Source organism: Palaemon carinicauda, chromosome 23 (genome assembly GCF_036898095.1).
Source record: "Palaemon carinicauda isolate YSFRI2023 chromosome 23, ASM3689809v2, whole genome shotgun sequence".
NCBI classification, from domain to species: Eukaryota; Metazoa; Arthropoda; class Malacostraca; order Decapoda; family Palaemonidae; genus Palaemon; species Palaemon carinicauda.
The window spans coordinates 101,510,158-101,517,657 of NC_090747.1; the positions used below are offsets into that span (position 1 = coordinate 101,510,158).

The window sequence follows — 7,500 nt, forward strand, 5'->3', positions numbered from 1 at the left end:
TGTAAAATTATTCGTGCTGGAAATAGATATGGAAAAAAACTCCAATGTAAAAAAAAAAAAATAAATAAAAAAAAAATTTCCCCTGATTCATTTTTGGTTTATTTGCGAGTCTTTCATATATATGTGTATATATGCATACATACATATATATATATATATATATATATATATATATATATATATATATATATATATATATATATATGTATATATATATATATATATATATATATATATATATATATATATATATATATATATATATGTAGTGGCATATCAATATCAAGCTATTTGTTTCAAAAAGGAGTTTCTTCAGAGAAATAACAATACAATAATCTCTCTCTCTCTCTCTCTCTCTCTCTCTCTCTCTCTCTCTCTCTCTCTCTCTCTCTCTCTCTCTCTCTCTCTCTCTATCAATATATATACAGTATATATCTCTCAATATATATATATATACAGTATATACTGTATATAAGTGTATGCATACGCATGCAGATGAGCATGTGCAAGCAAATACTATGTGTGTGCATAAAGGTCTACTCACAACATAAGTATTAAAAACTGTAGCAGCCTAAAATCTATTCAATATTCTTTAAAAAGATAATAAACACATAGTAATATTACATAAGAGCGCAAATCAATTCCTCGTAAGAGAGAGAGAGAGAGAGAGAGAGAGAGAGAGAGAGAGAGAGAGAGAGAGAGAGAGAGAGAGAGAGAGAGAATCACTCTCTTCTATGGCCCAACCTTCCCTGTTCACTTCGAACTTACTGCCGAAACTTACACATGAGAACGCACTACACACCCGTATACATTATGTTACCAATATGTTGCTAATTAAGAATATGGTATTTCCATCCCATTATAGTACAATAGAGACCGGAACCTAATTAATATAGATGAAACCACGCGTGTTAAGTAAAGTCTTTTTCTGGCCCACAACTAATTAAGGTTTAGCAAAACATCCCATTGATTTTTCCCGAGCAATTCGTTTTCAGCCCCTCTCTTCGTGTTGCTCATTTGGGGATAGCCCAGGGGGTGGGGGATAGAGATGGAGGTGGTGGTGGTGGGAGGGCAGGCTTTGTTCTATATTTTGGGGAGGTACTCTTTTCGTTGATACTGTAGAAAAATCATGAAAAGTGTTTTCATTTTATTTTCCTTAGGAATATTCTGACAAGTGTCTGGTTATCGACAGATTGTGGAGGTACTTTTTTCAATAATACTGCAGAAAAAATTATAAAAATATTTTCATTTTATTTCACTAGGAAAATTCTGACAATTATCCTGGTTATGAACTAATTTTTCCCTTATCTGGGAGGTACTTCTTTCAATGATGCTGCAGAAAAATCACGAAAAGTATTTTCATTTTATTTTCCTCAGAAAAATTCTGACAATTATCCTGGTTATCGACCAATATTTTCCTTATTGGGGAGGTACTCTTATTGTTGATACTGCAGGAAAATAAAAAATTATTTCATGATACAAAGGAGAAAATACAATGCTTGTTATTTGTACTTCTGTACTAAGACCAAATTTTAAACAAATGGAAATTATATAAATAGAACGAGAGAAAAATATTGGTTACCATTAACACTATTACCTTAAAATAGTATATTTAACCAGCACTTTTACAATAAGATCAAATAGGAAACGGGAACTTAGTAAATAAAAAGTAAAGTTTATTTTATGTCATATTACTCGATTATCAACAGAGATAATGGACGAGGGTAATAGATATGCGTCAAGTCTTAATAGATAACCTACGGTTGTGGTGACCAATGTGGTAACGTCCCTGACAGGTGATTGCCATACTACGGTTCGAGTCCCACTCACACTCGATAGTTTCCTTGGTCCCTGTAAGCTCACCATCCTTGTGAGCTAAGGATGGAGGTTTGGCGGAGCCTATAGGTCTACCTGCTGAGTCATCAGCAGCCATTGCCTGGCCCTCCTTGGTCCTAGCTTGGATGGAGAGGAGGCTAGGGCACTGATCATATGTATATGTGGTCAGTCTCTAGGGCATTGTCCTGCTTGATATGGCAATGTCACTGACCCTTGTCTCTGCCATTCATGAGTGGCCTTTAAACCTTAAACCTAGAACAATCTTAGCAGCCATCAATAATTAAACTTGTTTCTAAATCCTTCAAGCATAGGGCAGGGAAACTTTGTTAAGTAATGTACTTTAGATTTTGAAATGGGATTCAGTCCTACTAAAGCCTTAATCCGTACCAAGTAACGGTTTTAACTGCTTATTCAAAGAAACTTTTAGTCTTCGGGGATTCTGCAGTAAGCTTAGTGTATGAGGTAACATATATATAATTTAAGTCTTAAAGAGATATATCTAAAGATTTGCGAACGAAGTCTCGATAAAAGTTATTCATGACATCTATTTCAACGTTGTTACTTAATCTAGGATATTTCATATTCATTATTAGTTACTTTTCATAGTTTATTCATTTCCTTTTCTCACAGGGCATTTTTCCCTGTTGGAGCATTTGGGCTTATAGCATCTTGCTTTTCCGGCTAGGGTTGCAACTTAGCTAATAATAATAATAATAATAATAATAATAATAATAATAATAATAATAATAATAATAATAATAATAATAATAACTGTGGTGAGCTAGAGGAGCTTCGTGTGTTGGTCTTTAAACAGAGACAGCAAAACCACCCATGTAAGTGAAAATCGTCATGACCTACAAAAGTATATAGTAAAATTGATTTATATATATATATATATATATATATATATATATATATATATATATATATATATATATATATATATATATATATATATATATATATATATATATATATATATATATATATATATATATAGCTTAGATACTTGCTCTTTATTATATAGAGGAGGTGCTTGAACTTCGCGAGCCAATCACCATGTGTTCCTTGATCACAATAACAAAATTAACCTAGCTATGTAATAATAAAATATAATTCTTTTTCAAATGAAGTTGGGGAAATACAGTGTGTATCATTCACAAGACATGACAGAACAAACCACATAAATTCATTTTAGAACACAGTGCTTCGATAACTTTTTCCCTGCTCTCATACAATGTTCCCTGCACTTTGTTTTATTAAACAGCTGGGTGAAAACCAAATAAATTAAAACGGGAATATAAAATCTGTTGTCAATACCACAGCGGAGAGATTCATTAGAGAATCGTTAACAGCTCTTGTTTTGTCCAAACACTGTAAATGACCTATTTTTCATGGCTTCATATCTGAGTGATTTTTAACGGGCATTTATATGGAGCCGCATTCTATCGTATACAATATTACATAGATCAAAAGCCCAATCATTTGCTGCATGGCCAAAACAAAGTTGTGCTGATCATGTTTGTTTGTTTTTGTTTTTTTCTTCGTATATGGGCAAAATCAATATTGTGTTTACAACATTTTTTATGAAACAAATTCAAACACAGGACTTGATAATATCCTGTTCGTAATACTAGGCATGCAGTTAATTTTAATAGTCAGGCCTTCTCCAAAAAGAGGCTCAATACTATACAATATTCTAGAAGTTTTATTCCAGCTATGACCAAGTTGTGGGATGATATTCCTAACCCGGCAGCTGGACCGGTAGAACTTCCAAAGTTCAAACTTGCAGCAAATGGTTTTATGTTGAACAGGCTGACATAAGTCTTTTTATAGTTTATATATGAAATATATATTTTAATGTTGTTACTGTTTTCAAAATATCTTATTTTAATTGTTAATTATTCCTCATATCGTTTATCTATTTCCTTATTTCCTTTCCTCGCTGGGCTATTGTTCCCTGCAGGAGCCCCTGGGTTTATAGCATCCTAGTTTTCCAACTAGGGTTGTAGCTTAGCTAATAATAATAATAATAATAATAATAATAATAATAATGATTGTCATTATTATTATTTTTATTATTATTATTATTATTATTATTATTATTATTACAATAATAATAAAGTAAATTTGCAAATAAACATCGTTCAAAGGTTGTGGTAGCCTATTGTAAACATGCCTGCCTAGCAATCTGTTGGACGAGAATTCGAGACAGGGACACGCTCGATGGTTTCTGGTAGACTGCAACCTCACCATACTTGTGAGCTGGTCATTTCAGGGAGCCTATAAATCTACCTGTTCATTAATTAGCAGCCATTGCCTGGACCTCCCTGGTTATAGCTTAATTGAGAGGGGGCTTGAGCGCTAGTATGTGTATATAGTCAGTCTCTAGGGCATTGTCCTGCACCTTGCCTCTGCCATTCAAAAGTGACTTTTCAACCTTTTGAAACGTTAGGTGGATGCTAAAGGGTTTGGATATTATATTTACTTGTCTAGACTTCTAATAATAAAATTTAGTTCCTCGAATAGAAAAATGAAAAAATTATATTTCAGAATCATTCCTTAATTGACGTAAAATACATCTCTATACCTTTTTTTTTCAAATTGGGATATCTTGAGTTTTCCAGCACAACCTGTCCCAAATAGAGGATTTGTGATCACATATTTCATCCGGCTGCTCTTGGTCCGATTGTATTTTTTCCACTGTATTTTTCCCGTCCTCTTGCAATATCTTATCTGGGTTCGTATACCGAGTTTTTTAGGGATTCTGTATATATACATTTTTTTCAAACACTCCTTTTTCTTACTTTCGTCGGCCATGGAAATTATTTTCGACTTTTTTTCGTATTAGCAAACTTACAGTAAACCCTACGTGTGTATCGATACGAATGCTACAAAAGTATCTGAAGAATCATAATCATATATATATATATATATATATATATATATATATATATATATATATATATATATATATATATATATATATATATATATTTACCAGGTCACACTGAGCGGCATTGCCAAACGTATGATAAATCTGTCTCTCCCCCTCCCTAGGGCAGGAGTGGGTGTAGACATACCCTGGCGGGTTGGGGTACCCTGAAGGTACACTTGGAAACCACAATCACCACAAATTGCCGAAATTGCCGTGTTGTAGTTAGGACAGGGGGAGGAGATGGGGAGGGTTGAATTGTTAATAATAAATCAATATATAAATGAATAGAACACTAGAAGAAGAACAAGTAGGGTAAATGTTAAATGTTTCAGTTCCAGTATCATCTGAAGAGATGCTCACCAGAACGCTAGCTGGGCAAGCACAGACCTCACCACGGTACTGTGGTGCCCAACCAAAGCAATAACCTTCCCAGTAAACAACTCAACTTACGGTCCCAGACTGGGATCGTTCTGCTGCCATGCCTTTTCCTTCACACCTAAAAGTTGGATAAGTTCAGTGGCCGTTATGATGACGGCAAACCTCTTCTCTCCATATCATCCTTCACCTTATCACTCCATCTAATTCTGTCTCCTTCTCGATCTTCTCCCCGCTAACAGGGTCCTCCCAACCCCTCCTCCCCATCCATCCTCAACACGTACCCACAACACACTGTTAAAAATTTGCATTAAAAAACGGTAAATATCTGGCAACATTTATACCAGGATTTTTACTTTTTTAAAATAGATATATTGAAGTAATGGAGTGATATTACGATCCCCAATCCGTAAAAGATAATAACAAAGAAAGGTATAATTACGGTCGCCTGTATTTTACTGAAATACGGTTGAGAACAATATACTTTAACGGTGAATTTCCGATTAAAATTACGGGTTCGTTTCTAACAGTGCATCTCGGTCGTGACTATCTTATCATCAGTGTAATCTTTACTACACCTACACCTTACACAGCACTAACAATAAAAGCTAAAGCTAAAATCAATAATTGTTAAAATAACCTGGTGCAACAAAACTTTAAATGTTAACATTAGAAGGTAAGAATGATGGAAGGGAAATTTGACCCTGAAAGTAAAGAGAATTAGAGTCTCCCTAAGTAATGGGAATAATATTCTCGCTTGTAAAGCCTCACAAAGTGAAGAGAATTCGAGTCTCCCAAAGTAATGAGAAGTCGAACCTCACAAAGTAAAGAGAAGTCGAATCTTTCAAAGCAAAGGGAATTCGTAACTCGTTAAGTTAGGAGAATTCGAGCCTCACAAAATAAGAGTACCTGAGCCTCAGAAAGTAATGAGAATTCGAAACTTCCAAAGTAAAGAAAATTCAAACCTTACAAAGTAAACTAGAAAGAAAGTCGAAATACATTTGCAAATATAAAACTAAGGCAAATACACCAATAAAGGCAGGAGATAAAGGAGGAACAGAAGAAGAAAAGGGAGAAGGAAGAATAAATGAAGGAGAAGGGACATTGAATAAACGACACCTCGGCCCTTCCCGCCCTCCAGCGCCGGTTTTCATCTTCGGGGACTCGAAGAGGATCTTCCAGCTATAAAAGACCGTAAGGGTTGGGCAACTATGCAAGACTTTAGACAATTCCAGGCTGATAACATTTCTTCTGGGGCTTTGCTCTTTGGAATATTGCGCGCAACAGACTCCAACATGTTCGGCTATACTCTGGAACAGCGTTCCTCTTTAGGCAATGTTGAGAGAGAGAGAGAGAGAGAGAGAGAGAGAGAGAGAGAGAGAGAGAGAGAGAGAGAGAGAGAGAGAGAGAGTTTGGCTCTGGCTACGGCACCTGTTGCTACTGGCACAGCTTTCGCTAGGAAGAGATGTTACAGCTGTTGCACGTCCTCTACTACTCACGGAAGAAAATTTTATTGTTCCGTTTTTCAAACACACACATAATTGATCCACTGTCATTAATTCAACATGACCTAATTACACTTCCAAAATAACGAATTGTTATCGAATTTATTACACATTCCTTTAACTTCAACTCAAAATGAACTCATGTGCGGTATATTTGACCTGACAAGATTTGAAACTGTCTTTTCGGGTGGTTACATATGTGTCAGTCGAATTATCTCTCAGCATTCAAGAGATATAAGAACTGATTAGACTCTTTTGGACATATTCTGTTTGAGTAAAAAAAAAAAAGCGTTTAATTCGGGAAGATATTTGCCTTTAAAAAAAAGGAAACTGTTCACAAGTGTCTTAAAACCTTGAATATGATGGATACAAAGGCAATAGGAATGGTTCCCTGAATTTTTGGTACAAAAAAAAATGAACTAATAAGTGATTAAAAGTTTACGCTGGCGAAAAAAAAATAAATAAATAAAAAATAAAAAATAAAAAAAAAGACCAGTTTGGAATTAGCATTCCATAACTGTGAATCTGGTATGTACTTGGATGGAGGACCAATAAGCAATACCATAAGTTTCAAAATACCCACTTTAACATCCACACCGTTAGAGCAAGATGCTATCAGCCTCACCCCCTACGTACCCAATGAAAATCAGAAAGGTAAAACATGTCGTACCCCCCTTCACACACATGCTTACACATTTGTGTAAATATATAAACATATATACAACAACATCACAAAATGGAGCCATTACTAGACTACTGGAGGACAAAGCCCTCAGACATATCAATTCATGCCTGGGGTTTTGCCCCTTTTCTCCACGGCGCTAGCCAGTGTGGATTGGTGATGGA

The 7,500-nt window shown here is 35.0% G+C and overlaps 1 long non-coding RNA gene across 2 annotated transcripts in view; it reads right to left on the minus strand.

Moving 5' to 3' along the window:
- LOC137617035 (uncharacterized) overlaps nucleotides 1-7,500 on the minus strand; it is a 282,465-nt gene that overhangs the window by 1,768 nt on the left and 273,197 nt on the right. The gene's annotated exons all lie outside the window — the stretch shown is intronic.